General features: G+C 40.8%; 2 long non-coding RNA genes across 4 annotated transcripts in view; both read left to right on the forward strand.

The window, feature by feature from the left end:
• The first annotated feature begins 212 nt into the window (after positions 1 to 212).
• Positions 213 to 4,397, forward strand: LOC138982638 (uncharacterized). Of its 3 annotated transcripts, XR_011460911.1 has the most exons (5): positions 213 to 937; positions 1,176 to 1,325; positions 1,768 to 1,828; positions 2,298 to 2,417; positions 3,188 to 4,397. It is a non-coding gene; the product is annotated as an uncharacterized lncRNA (long non-coding RNA). The 3 variants fall into 3 exon arrangements; XR_011460910.1 differs by having other exon boundaries at positions 213 to 1,325; XR_011460909.1 differs by lacking the exons at positions 213 to 937; positions 1,176 to 1,325 and having other exon boundaries at positions 1,549 to 2,417.
• A 1,036-nt stretch (positions 4,398 to 5,433) lies between these two features.
• Positions 5,434 to 13,720, forward strand: part of LOC138982639 (uncharacterized) — a 186,178-nt gene continuing 177,891 nt past the window's right edge. Inside the window, exon 1 of the long non-coding RNA XR_011460912.1 lies at positions 5,434 to 5,742. This is a non-coding gene — a long non-coding RNA (uncharacterized lncRNA). The remainder of the gene's footprint in view (positions 5,743 to 13,720) is intronic.

Raw genomic sequence — 13,720 nt, forward strand, 5'->3', positions numbered from 1 at the left:
AGATGGAACTGAGCTCAGAAGGCACGAAATCGCATCATGTTTTCTTTCTTTTTTAGACCATTACAAGGGGACGGGAAGGGGGGGGGGGGGGGCGGTAGTGTAAGCCCCATATTTCCTTAGCTGTCTCAGCATTTTGTCTTCCATTTTTTTCCGCCCTACCACTTTTATTAGGTGTGCTACGTCCCTGAAATCTCTTAAAGACCAACCAGAGAGCAAAACTTTTTTCTGTTCAAAACATTTGTGTCACAACCCAGGTTAATATTCCGAAAACGATTTTGCAAAATTTTGTGTTGCTGATTTTTTATTTAATAAAATCCGATTTCGCGCACCTGATCAAACTGCACCGGGCGGCCCTGAGGCCAGTGACGTCACTCGTGGAACATCATGGCGGACGGTTGTAACTCTGCGGTTGTATCTTCTACCGAAACAGACGTTCCCCCTTTCAAACGGCGAAGGAAAGTCGGTTACTACTGTGCAGTTGCGGAGTGTAACAGCAAGCATGCTGATGGTTTTACATTGCATCAGTTTCCTACTGATGCAGAAACTCGGCGACAGTGGATTAAATTCGTTCAAACTTGCCGAGCAGATTTCAGACCAAGTTTTGGTACGCCGAACCAGAACTCACGGATATGCAGTCTGCACTTCACTACGGATTGCTATCCAAGAAAGATTGCACTGGCTGCAAGTTTTGGACTTAAAGCGAAGATGGTTTTAAACCATAAACCAGTGCCAACAGTGCAAAAACCGCATCGTCTGGCGCCAACAACAGTCACAACGGTGACTTGCTCGAGTACCGTGGGCGTGGCATCTGTCTCCACAGCCAGCAGCACTGTGACACAAGTAACAACGGCAGTTACAGCGCCAATTTGCTCTGCCATTGTGGCTCCAAAGCAGTGTTCGAGTCAGAGGAGCCTTTGCCAAAAGGGAACACCAAAGGGTAAGGTGGAAAATTGTATTGTTATGAAGAATACTAATAGGTTCAGTGACACTGACAATGCCATTATTGAAAAATTCTATAAAAGGGCGCTGCATTTGTCAACTTTCACTGAATAAAACTTAGTACATTTGTAAGCTTTGAGTAGAAAATTCTGTTTTCTTGAGTGTTAAAATTGTTTTAACTTAAAAAAAATACAGAAATAGAGGACTAAAGAATGATTGTAATATTGTGCTTGCAGAATCTGGAAGATGTTTTGGCAGTTGGGCCTTGTGAATGTGATGTAAAACCTAAACCATCTGACCATCATACAGCTGATTTGTCAGGATCTTGTGATGGAGCTAGTGAAACTGACAAACCTTCGCCAGTGTATGCAAGCACTCAGACAGAGGTAGGCATTGCATTTTTTAATTTTTTTTTTATTGTATAGACAGTACAGATCTGCTTGTTCCCAATCCCACAGTCATTCATTGCAGTACTTAGTCATTCACACTTCTTATCAAGCATATTATAGCTGACACTGTAACTACTAAATGTGAGGCTGATCCACTTTGGCACACATTTGTATCTGATTCAGAGTTTCTAATTTTAGCAGTGTTTATTGATAAGTCATTGGATACATGTGTTGCACTTGCAGACCCTGTAATTGTATTCATGTACATATATATTGTCACTTTGTGTCACATGCTGTTCCGAATTGATGTGAATGAGTAAATATATCTAGATCTGTCAGTGAAATACTCTACTAACTTATCCATTGAGCAACTGTTATTGTATTATCATCATTTTCTGGCAGATTTTTTGCATAAATTGGTGACAATATTTTACTTCAGACACACCGCAGGATAAAAAGAAACAAGAAAATTCAAGTCACCCCAAAGGCTGCACAGAAAAGTAAGTAAATTATTTAAAAAAAGTGGTGGTGGTGGTCCTGTTTATATATATGGTGTGTGTGTATGGGTGGTGGGTCAATTAATTATTTTCAGACAAGACGTCACAAGAGTAGTCAGGAAAGTTTTAGACTTTAGACTATTTCTGGATATCAAATATCAACTGTCATAATCTGCAGTTTTTTAATGTACAGATGATATGTCTTTAGCAGACTGATAGTTTTTGCTTAATGATAGTAAGCCTTAAAATGAGCACTATACCTGCTAGCACTATGCAAAAGTGTACATGTGTGGGGGTTGGTATTGTGCACTCATCCTATCACATTTCAGCTGGAGATACTAAGAGGAATTTCTTTGCAGTATGTTGTGCTCTGTCAATAATTTCCACAATTGTGTCAAAGCAGGTAGGCAATAGAGATATGGAACTTGCAATTACAAAATACTGTACCTTGTCAAATGAAACACTGTTTCAGGACAATCATAGCTGCTCTGCATTTTAACGAAAACAACAACAGACTGCAGGCTTCTGACCAGACCGGAAAGGAACGCTACAGTTTGGTCTACAGGAAATCAAAGAAGGACTATTCCATCCAGTAAGTGAAAGTGGATTGCACCTTTGGTAAATGTTCTTTTACTCTCACAAGCTCAGACTTTTGGTACAGAAGTTATTTTTGTGTTGTTCGGTTTGCAAGTACATACAAAATAATGGCCCATTGGATAAGCATGAAAGATGTAGAAGAATAACTTCCAAACATTTAAGTTAAGGCCAACAAAAAAAAATTGTCTGTTTCTGGTAACATGGCTAAAAAAAATAGGGTCGGTAGGTCGGGATTTTTTTTATTTTTTTTTTATTTTTTATTTTATTTTTTACCCCAAATGTAGACCAATAAAACTAACTTTAAAAATCGCGCAAAGAGACTGGATTCACTATACATAGAGACAAGACGCTCAACACATTTACAAATCGTCAGCGGACTTTCGTTTTCACACGTTTTTGTTGTTCATTTTCTCACCCTGTCCTTTACCACAACAGCAACAACAACAAAATTTGAGTTTGGGAAAAAAAAGTTTAGGGTCGGCGCCGAAATTTAGGGTCGGTCGGGTGACCAGAAACAGACAATTTTTTTTTTTGGCCTAATGGAGATCAGAGAGTAACAAATAGCAATCAATGTCACAAATGTATTGCAACATTTTTTTTTCTTTGGCTGCTCAAAGAAAATAAAGAGAAACCATTTTTATACACATTCATACAGGAGCAATCCATACAACAGTGCAGGGGAAGGTAACACTAACAGCCACAGAAGAGTATGCCTATTTCAAAGTTGGTGGAGGGTCACTTAATAAAGTTCTCATTTGTTTGCAGCTTATGTGGGGAGACTGATGGAACGAGTGGTGGACTTGGCCTCTACACACAGCATCCAAGACATGGAACGGTCCATCAAGCAGTTGCCTCCGCGCCTTTGTGAACAATATGCCAAGCCTAACAAAGAACAGGCAGTCAGAGCACTAAAGTCTCGGTACAGCTACAAGGGGTGCTAATACGACCACATGTAGTCAGGACCTGTAGATGTGAATGTTTAACCTTCACAACTGCTTCAAAATATCTACTGGCACAATAGTAAACTGTCAAAAGAACTAGTTTTCGGGTTCCAAATATCCTGTGTAATTGCCTGTAGCGTTAGGAAAGGTTTCCCGGATCTTCCTGACAGCAGAAGCAGGGAGAGTTACTCGTACATCCTTGCCCAGCCATCCCCATGCAAACTTTGCCAGCATACGGTATGCAGTGCAGCGGTAGCGACTGCACACAGACAAAATTAGGCATGCTATGTAATGTCCATGTACATAGTACTTTCCAAGTAAACTAAAAATGCATGAATATCAGGCAGCAGACATCTTTCCCATGTATACTGTATCACATGGTGTCGATGATAAAATTTACATTGCAGCAAGACATTTGGTTTGGGTGTAAATGTTATTTTAAAACCCTTACACTGGTGCAATTCTGCAACACAGGTTACATAGCCACTGGTGAATTAACAGGGAGAAAAATAAAGAAAAACGATCATATAGGTTTTCGCATTCATGGGAGGTAATCGGAACCGACCAAACAGACTGAGCCAGTAACGCGACATATATATGTCGTGACAACCAGGTGACAGTATAGGAAAAGTAGCGTGACATATATGTAAATGAATCTATTACATTGAACCATAATTTGTAATTTTGCTCCTTGATATATTATATATATACCTGTTTTCATCAGCTATATCTCTTCCATACTGTTGCTGGCACCATCTGTAGCAAGTACGAAGTAGTAGATATCCAGACACACTGACTGGAATCCTGGGTGATGAGTTATGCAGTTCACACCTTGTCTCATCAAGGCTTCCATTTGCTCCATTTCTGTGCAACAGCGACATTCTTTGATTGTGTCCATGAGCTCACAGTTGTCACAATGACACCTAGTGCATAAGAAGAGGAGAGGAGAGGAAAATAAAATTGTTTGCACAAATCTACTTACTCTGTCAGTCTGCGTTTTGGTTTTTGATCAATAAAATATTCTTTTAATCAAATCAACTTCACTTGTGTTTGATTCTTTTCCCCATCTGTGTGCAAAAATTTGATTCCAATCATGTTGCTCAATTTAACACTGATGTGTTTGGTCAGTTCTTCAATATTCACATGCAACTTTCCTTAAAAAAAAAAATAAAAAAAAATAAAAACACATTCAATCCTGGTGATACAAAGACACACAAACATGACAATCCTATGGAAAAAAAGAAACAAACTCAAGTACTACAATTCCACAAACTAAAAAAAAGATGCTGTTGCTATTCACAGAGGAGATTATATTGAAAGTTCTGCACTGATGAAAAATAAACACATGAAATGAACACTGAGTTGATTGTTGACAGTGATTGTTAACTTTCAATAGTTGGTATTCTATGCCTAGCTTTGTTGTGTTCAGATCTTCAAAATCTCTGATAATGTAAGCAAACAGTGTCACAAAATGGTAAGTAATCGCACAGTGTGAAATTTACCAATGCATCGAGTTCAGACGACTTGGGGCACTTGGCACTTGGTCATGTGCCTGTCTTTCTCCTTCACTGCCATCATCGTCGCTACTCGAAATCTGAGGCTCAAACTGGTATGGTTGAGGGGCTCCACAAGATTGTGATTGTGTTTGGAACACGTTCATCTCTAAATCCGAGTCGAAATCGCTGCTTTCACACGAGAGTTGCAATGCAACGTCTCTCTCTGCATCGCTTGACGCCATGTTTACTCGCTCAGTGTGTTCCACGTTTGACGTCACTAGCCAGGGGAGTTAAGCGATGGCAAAATTTTAAGATTGTTTCCCTTATAGTTAATTACAGGTGAGAATGGGCACTTTCAATAGCCAATTACGCGCGATCGGAGGAGATGGAACTTGATATAATTATATTTTTGCGGTCCTGTTATAAAGCCCTTTCCAGTGGCACAATAAAAAGTTTGCACTCTGGTTGGTCTTTAAATAGTTGGATAATGTTAGGGTTGATTTGAAGGTTCTGTACAGAGAGAAACGTTCACTTCCTTGTACATTGTCAAGCCAGGTTTGCTTATAGGATGAAATAAGGGTTTCTTTAAATGCTGTTAGGAACGCCCTCTCATCGCCAACACCTTGGTTTTCCCATACTTCATCAAAACCGTACATGTACAGAGTGAAACAGATCGAGGAGGCCCATGTTTTCTTATTTTGTTCATGGAGATATTTCAGCATTTTATACGCCTTGCTCGGAAGGCGATGATGTGGCATCCTCAATATACGTAGCCAAAAACGAATGCATTTAACAAAGCTGTTTATAAACAAGGGGTACCTTCCCGTTTCTCCATAGACCATAGCATTTGGTGTTCTCATACTCGTATTCAAAAAACGTTTAAGTGCGAATAAATAGGTGTATGGTCTGCTTCAACCCCCCAAACTTCGGCACCATATGACAGCATCGGTTGAATCTGTGCGTCGAAAAGCTTGAAAAAAATAGCTGGAGATCTGTCACCCAGTTGCCATAAACATTTTAGAATACCAATGACTTCCTTTTTCCCCTTTGCAGCAAAATCATTAAGAGTGTGAGAGAAGGACAGGCGTGTAGACAACCATACTCCTAAATACTTATGTTCAAAACGCTCATAGGATGTCCACCATACACCCATCTTTCTCGCAAGGCCAAGTGACCACCGTTCCGAAAAACAACAATATTAGATTTGTCTAAATTAACTTCAAGTCCAAGACGTCCAGACGAATCCCACAGAATGTTTAACTGATTCTGGAGCCCGCATACAGAATCTGAAATAAGAATAATATCATCTGCAAACATCAGAATGAGTATTTCCAAAAAGTCTGGAATAAGTTGAATACCATGTTTTCCCTTCTGGACAATATCATTAGCTAGCTCATTAATTAGTAGAGAAAACAAAACTGGACTACAAATTTCTCCCTGTTTTAGACCCCTTGGGCACATAAAGGAGTCCGAAAAATCACTTCCTGATCGCACTTTTGCTTTTACCACGTCATACATACAGCTGAGCGCCTGGTACATCTTTCCTTTAATTCCATTTTTCTTCAAAGTTTTCCACAACGTAGTTCTTACAACTGAATCAAAAGCTTTACGAAAGTCAATAAAAGCAACATACAACTTCTTGTGTGTCAATAACTGCTTCTGTACCAAAGCTTGTAGTGTAAAAATATGATCAACGGTACTATAGCCTCTGCGAAAACCAGCTTGACTATCATTTAATATTTCATGTTTTTCGATCCAATTCGTCAATCTGTTGTTCAAAATGTAGCTATACAATTTGCTGCATATACCTAATAATGAAATACCTCTGTAATTATCAGGATTATTCTTATCACCTTTCTTGTGAAGGGGATGAATTATGGCTTCCGTCCATACATCAGGGTAAAGTCCTGAGGTAAACAATTTATTGAAATATTTTGTAAGAAACGGCACAACAGCTGTGGCGGAATTCTTGAAGAACTCCCCAATTAAATAAGCGGGTCCTGCAGCTTTACCATTCTTTAATACTCTAATAGCTTCTTTTACTTCGTTTTCCGTGATGACACGTTCAAGCGCATCCATGTCATACATCTCCTCCTCATCATCACCATCAGATACCCGATTAACACCATCCTCAACAAAATCAGTATGGTCATTATTTCTTTTGTAAAAGAGTTAAACACATTATAAAAATGTTGATACCACTGTTCTGTATTAATGGAGATCACACCTGCCACCTTAGATGCCAAAGATTTGATTGTTTTCCAAAACAATTTAGGATCACTACTCCCTTTATCTAAAGACTCCATAAGAGACTGACGATGAGATTTTTTCTGAGAAAGAGTGGGCGTGTGAGAGAGAGAGAGAGAGAGAGAGAGAGAGAGAGAGAGAGAGAGAGAGAGAGAGAGAGAGAGAGAGAGAGAGAGAGAGAGATCTGGAGAGAGAGAGATTTGTTTTGATATTGTCGTCCTAGTCTTGATTATTATGAGTTGACTATCTGCACCTCAATATTTTATTTATGTTCTTACGTTGTATGTTGTATGTTGTAATGTTGTTATACACCATGCACACCTGAGTTTCTTGTTGAGATAATAAAGTGTTCTATGTCTATGTCTATGTCGGTACGGTCGTACCTATCCCACGGCAGACCAAAAGCGCACTCAGATAACCCCTTACAAATATTACTTCTTACGTCTTCCACGACACAATGTGGCTGAAAAGGGATACGGAGAAGAGACGGCACACTAAAACCCACCGATTATCCGCCATTACAACGTGCTACCGTCGACCATCAAACTTTACCGAGACTGACCCAGCACGGCGAGACTCGGGGGCAGACTTGATCGATGGTTCACGAAGTGCAAGGAACGGTGATGGCTGATCGCGGTCGGGCGATCGTCCCGGGACGTTCGGGACTCCTTGGGATTAAGAGCATCGGGCCTAGCTTGGGCTGAAGGGGTCGACTTCGACCAGTTGTACCCCAAATTGTTAATTGATAATACCTAATGAAAAAGGCCCTCCGATCGCTTCTAGAGTTATATAAGACTGCGTTACAAATAATGCTATCGCGCAGGAGGACTGCCTTCACTTTGAAAAAGGAAGTAGATCTACTGTATTTCAAACACGTTTTCTTTTCTTTATTTGGTGTTTAAGGTCGTTTTCAACCACGAAGGTTATATCGCGACGGGGAAAGGGGGGAGATGGGATAGAGCCACTTGTCAATTGTTTCTTGTTCACAAAAGCACTCATCAAAAAATTGCTCCAGGGGCTTGCAACGTAGTACAATATATGACCTTACTGGGAGAATGCAAGTTTCCAGTACAAAGAACTTAACATTTCTTACATACTGCTTGACTAAAATCTTTACAAACATTGACTATATTCTATACAAGAAACACTTAACAAGGGTAAAAAGAGAAACAGAATCCGTTAGTCGCTTCTTACGACATGCTGGGGAGCATCGGGTAAATTCTTCCCCCTAACCCGCGGGGGGTATTTCAAACACGTTTTCAACTGTCGTAGAATAGGCAAAGAAAGAGCACTCTTAGTGATGGTTTCCTCCGAGTTACTTTCCTTGTATGTGATTGTCAAGGGAAAATTTGGTGGCATTGTTTTCTGATCACGGTACCCCTTAGCTATCGAAAATAAGTATTATTTCCGAGCAGTCTCTAAAACCCTGTTGAAATGGTCTGGCGGAATAGCCGACTCACCTAATTTAAATAGGTCAAATCAGTGGGGTTTTTTTGCGAGGGACGGCTGTGCTGTGCGATGCGTCGTAAGCTGTGACCCCTCTGTGTAAATGCGGTGGTCGAGAGGTTGACTATCCTTGGCACCATGGGTCAAAAATTCCAAAAATAAGGCCTTAAATCTCTATAGTCATTAAAAATGAGGGCGTAAAAAAATAAGGCCTTATTTATTTTGAGACTTTAATCAAATAAGGCCTTATTTTCGATAAGGCCTTAGGAAAATAAGGCCTTAAAAAAATAAGCCCTTAAAAAAATAAGGCCTTAAAAAAATAAGGCCTTAAAAAAATAAGGGCTTATTTTTCTGCGCATCACAACTGCTCATCCTAATAGCAGCACACAATAACTTAATGACACATATAGACGACAACACATACACTCATACGCACGCGCACACTCACGAACGCACATATGCACGTGAGCGCGAATAAAGAGATAATGAATGGAACAAGAGAAAACATTTCCAAACGATAAACATGACACTGGTTAAAATCGGTTGTCGCACCCGGACTCTCCTGTACACCTGTACCTACCCTAACGCATTTGCAAACACACACACACACACACACACACACACACACACACGCACACACACACACGCACGCACGCACTCACACACACACACACACACGCACACGCACTCACACACACAAACACACAAACCTAGACACAAAGACACACAGACACATAAAGACATTACAGCACACAAACACACACACACACACACACACACACACACACACACACACACGCACGCACGCACGCACGCACGCACACACACACACACACACACACACACACACGCACACATGCGCACATACACACTCTCTTTCTCTCCCTTCCTCTCTCTTTCTATCTCTGTCTGTCAGTCCGTCCGCCAGTTCGTTCGTCAGTCCATCTGTCTAACTGTCTGTCAGTCAGTCTGTTTGTCTGTGTCTCTCCTCTCTCTCTCTTTCTCTCTCACTCTCTCTCTCTCTCTCTCTCTCTCTCTCTCTCTCTCTTTCTAACGCCGCTCTCTCTGTGTACCAGCATACAACTGAGAGGCGAAAAAAGGGCTTATTTTTTTATGGTCTTATTTTTTTAAGGCCTTATTTTTTTAAGGCCTTATTTCTAATATGACCTTAGAAAAATAAGGCCTTATTTCTGGTAAGGCCTTATTCTAAAATAAGGCCTTAAAAAAATAAGGCCGTAAAAAAATAAGCCCATAAAAAATAAGCCCTTATTTCTTGAAAATAAGCCCTTATTTCCTGAAATAAGGCCTTATTTCTTGAAATAAGGCCTTATTTCTTGAAATAAGGCCTTATTCATTTAAGGCCTTATTTTTGGGATTTTTGACGCTTTGTGCCAAGTATAGTTGACCGTGCAGGAGTGCTACGTCAGAGAGCGATGGGATGACTGATGCGAGCGGATGTGTTTGTTGTGGTGTGGGATGAAAGTGTTTTTGTTATTTAGAGTAGTTCGGACTTTATTTTAATATCTGCAGCTGGAAGAAGAATTGAGACATGAAAGCGGACATTCTTGTGTTTGTCGGAGGACAGAAACGAACTGTGCGTAACTTCAAGGACTTTCGGCAGTGATGTGATGTGTTGTAGATATTCGGAGAATTCAGAAGGAATTATCCGGAAGTGTGTTGGAACAGTGCCGAACGGTGTGTTCTGTGTGCCGTGTGTGTTGTTCGAGTGCGTGTTGTCACCATCCCGTATGCACGAGTATGTCTGTGTATGACTGTGTGTGTAAAAATGTGTGAATGAGTGTATGAATGTAGAAACCCCGTACACGGAAAAGCAAACACCGGACCAATAAGTCAGCAGCACAACTAAAATTCCTTGACAGTGATGAACTTTACTAGGGGCCGCGTCGTAGATGGCGCAGGACTAGTCTTACCGCCAGGCGGCGCTTCTTGACTGTTTTTTTTAGTTAAGTTTCCAACACCCGAGAGAGGCAGCGCCTTGAAGCGCAAGTAGTAGGTATCGCGCACGAACCGGACCCTACGCAGGGCCGCAGGGCCCGCAAGGATAGGGACCATAAGGTGATAGGTTAAGGTGCCTGTGTTTAAGTAGTGATAAGGAGGGATTGCGTTTAAACGGTTTATTGAGTTTTATATTTTGTCATGTGATTTCATGTGCCTGTACCTGTTGCTCGGTACTAATGACCACTCCAGCTGGGGTAAGCACCAATAAAAAGCAGTAATTCCCCCATTTTCTCCGCGCTTCGCGGAGCCCTCTCTCTTTAATAGCTATGTAGTTTGGTGCCCTGTCAGGGGAGGTGTCAGGATAAGGTAATAAAAATGGTATCTCTACTCTTTGCGGAGCCCCTTCGCCGATAAAACCACCAGAGGTGGCCAGCGGGTAGAGAAGTTTAATAGGAGGTGATTTGTCTACCCCGAGGGATGATTAGGGTTTAATGCTTAGATTAGTGCTAGACAAATGGTGTGGGGTGGGTGTGGAAGTTAGCTCGACTGATGAGAGGGATGGGAGCTGATGTACACATATAACAAAAGTTTTAACAAGTAGACTCAGATTGTTGTTTTTTATGTGGGTGTTATAAACATCGGAGGTACATTTTACACCGAACACGAGTTGTTCTACAGTCAGTCATACATAATGTTAGGTTAGAGACTGATCACGTCTGAGCATTGCACCACAGAGATGCAAGCCCTAAACATGTTAGAACTTGTTGATTGGTCAGCACTAAAAATAGAAACGGTTGTTCTACGTACAAGGTTTTGATAGGTACACCAGATAAGATAGGTATTATTTTGTTTTTGATATTTATTTTCTTCGTTGTTGCGGTGTTTAATTTTTTTTAATTTTGTTGTTGATAGACTATGTAAGAGGTAGGGTTATATGTGTGGTGGGAATAAAATGTAAGTGCAAACACACACACACACACCTCCGATCACACACCTCCGATCACACACACACACACACACACACACACACACACACACACACACACACACACACACACACACACACACACACACAAACACATGCGCGCGCGTTTACACAAGTACTTCCAAACAAGAAGGTAAAAAAGTCAGACGTAAAGAGTAACAAAACAATACATAAAACTACTCACGGTAGCATTCAAGAGTTATACAGACACATAGTTATTAACTTTTCCAATATGATCATTTTATTATAAAAGTGACAGCAGTCTTTTGAATATTAAAAATATTTAAAAAATTAATATTTTGCATACACATACATTAAACCAAAAAAAAAAAAATCCAAATCATGATTGTCAATTTAAAGGAACGAGGTGGTCCCCGGATTAGTTGTCAACTTCATAACCACTTCTTGGTGTCACAGGAAGAGGATTTACGGTTGTGGCAGGACAGTAAGCTGGACATGTGGAATACAGGGGTCGCTGTAGCTGCTGAGGGTATTCCTCGCTTTGTGTCGAAGCCGTGGCTGTGGTTGATGGTGTTGAACAGTAGTAGTCTGACAGCGGACACTCTGTGTGATTTTTCGGATGTTTTTTCTCCTGCTTCTCCTCTGTGGGTGACAGAGAAGATACCTGTTGGTGGAAGTCTTCTTTGAGTTTTTTCTGCACTCTAAGCAGTTTCTGAAGCTTTTTCAAGTCCAGGGTGACTCCTCTTTGGGTGGGGACAACACGCCCACCTTTGGTGCGGGTGGGAACAGCATAGTGGCGAATATGGATTTTTACAGTCCCTCGCCACGTTTTTACTGAGGCAAAAAGGCTTCCACCTAGCGGGTAGCGTGTAGCCGGCTGTGGTGGCTGCTTCATGGTCCCTGAAGGCATGATCGACTCCGCAAAAATCCTCTGTAGTGGTCTTTTTACATCCGTCCTGTCTTATATACACACTCGTGGTTCATGTACATCTTGATTATTCTGGTTTCAACGGGTCCACACTGGGTTAGCCTAAGGTCACGTGGGATGCTATGTCGTTTTTCACTCTGTTGCATCACTCACAGAGCTTGGTTCGACCCAAAGGAAACATATCAGATTCGGGTAGCGGTGAGCTAAACAGAGGATCTTCCTCGTCAAACATCTCTTTTGTCGTTCTCAGCAACAACAACAACAAAAGTGTTAAACAACTTTTACCTCTAGGAGACTGTCTTTTTAGACTGTAGCGTAGAGTAGATGGTGTTGTCTTGTGATTCGATCAGGGGATTTAGTAAAAAAATTAGGCAACAACATCTTTATACATAACCTCCTTAACCTATGACATCAGTTACTATTTTTTACAACAACAGCTTTAGACTTGTTGCGTTAACGCAGTTCTAAAAAAAGTGCTATGAACTTACGGTCATTTACAACAGGGTTTTGGGGGTTAAAAATAGAAATGATGTAACGGAGTCTTGTACCTTGACTCTTTTTGATGATGAAATACATTGCAAACAAACCACAAGTAGAACTTAACATCCCTGTAATAACTGTTCGTTGGTTTTAGAACACAAACCAATAACGCATACAAAAACATTAAAAAAAACACCTTCAATGTCTTTGTGATTCGATTTTAAACCAAAACTAGCAAAATATTCAATATTCCCTGACCATCATAATATACACCAACCCAATGAGAGCCAACCTGGGTCTGTGTTTATGACGTAAGACGAGGTTTGAAGTAAATTTATCTCAGAAGGAAGTTGGTCTCTGGTGTAAACATCCACATTCGACCGTCTTGCCACGGGTGGCTTAACAGTAGGCGAGAGAGCTCTAGTCCATTCATGCTGTAAAAGCAGTGATAACCTGTCTACTCTGATCAATTTCTAGCAACGAGTCCATTTCTGCATACACAATAACGTTAACAGACTCTGTCAGGGGTACACTAAACTTTAGTTCCAAAGAAACTTCTCACATACTGTCTGTTTTCAAAACTCTGGTGTTAGTGGTTTTTGTAGGGACTTGTTTTTCATCAACATAGGGACAGAGGAAATTCAAGTTGCGGGTTTTAAAGTTAAATGGATTTTTGGCGTAGCTTCCTTTAAACACAGCGCTCTCTACTACTCCTACTACAACGCGTGTTGGTGGTTGGCTGAGAAACAAATTGTCTAAAACAGCACTAAGGTTTCCACAAGGGACCCCGTAAGATTTCATATCTACTCTTTTTAGAGGGTATTTGGCTGTGGACCTCTCTAGGGTTTTTGTGTG

This window comes from Littorina saxatilis, linkage group LG12 (assembly GCF_037325665.1).
Source record: "Littorina saxatilis isolate snail1 linkage group LG12, US_GU_Lsax_2.0, whole genome shotgun sequence".
NCBI lineage: Eukaryota > Metazoa > Mollusca > Gastropoda > Littorinimorpha > Littorinidae > Littorina > Littorina saxatilis.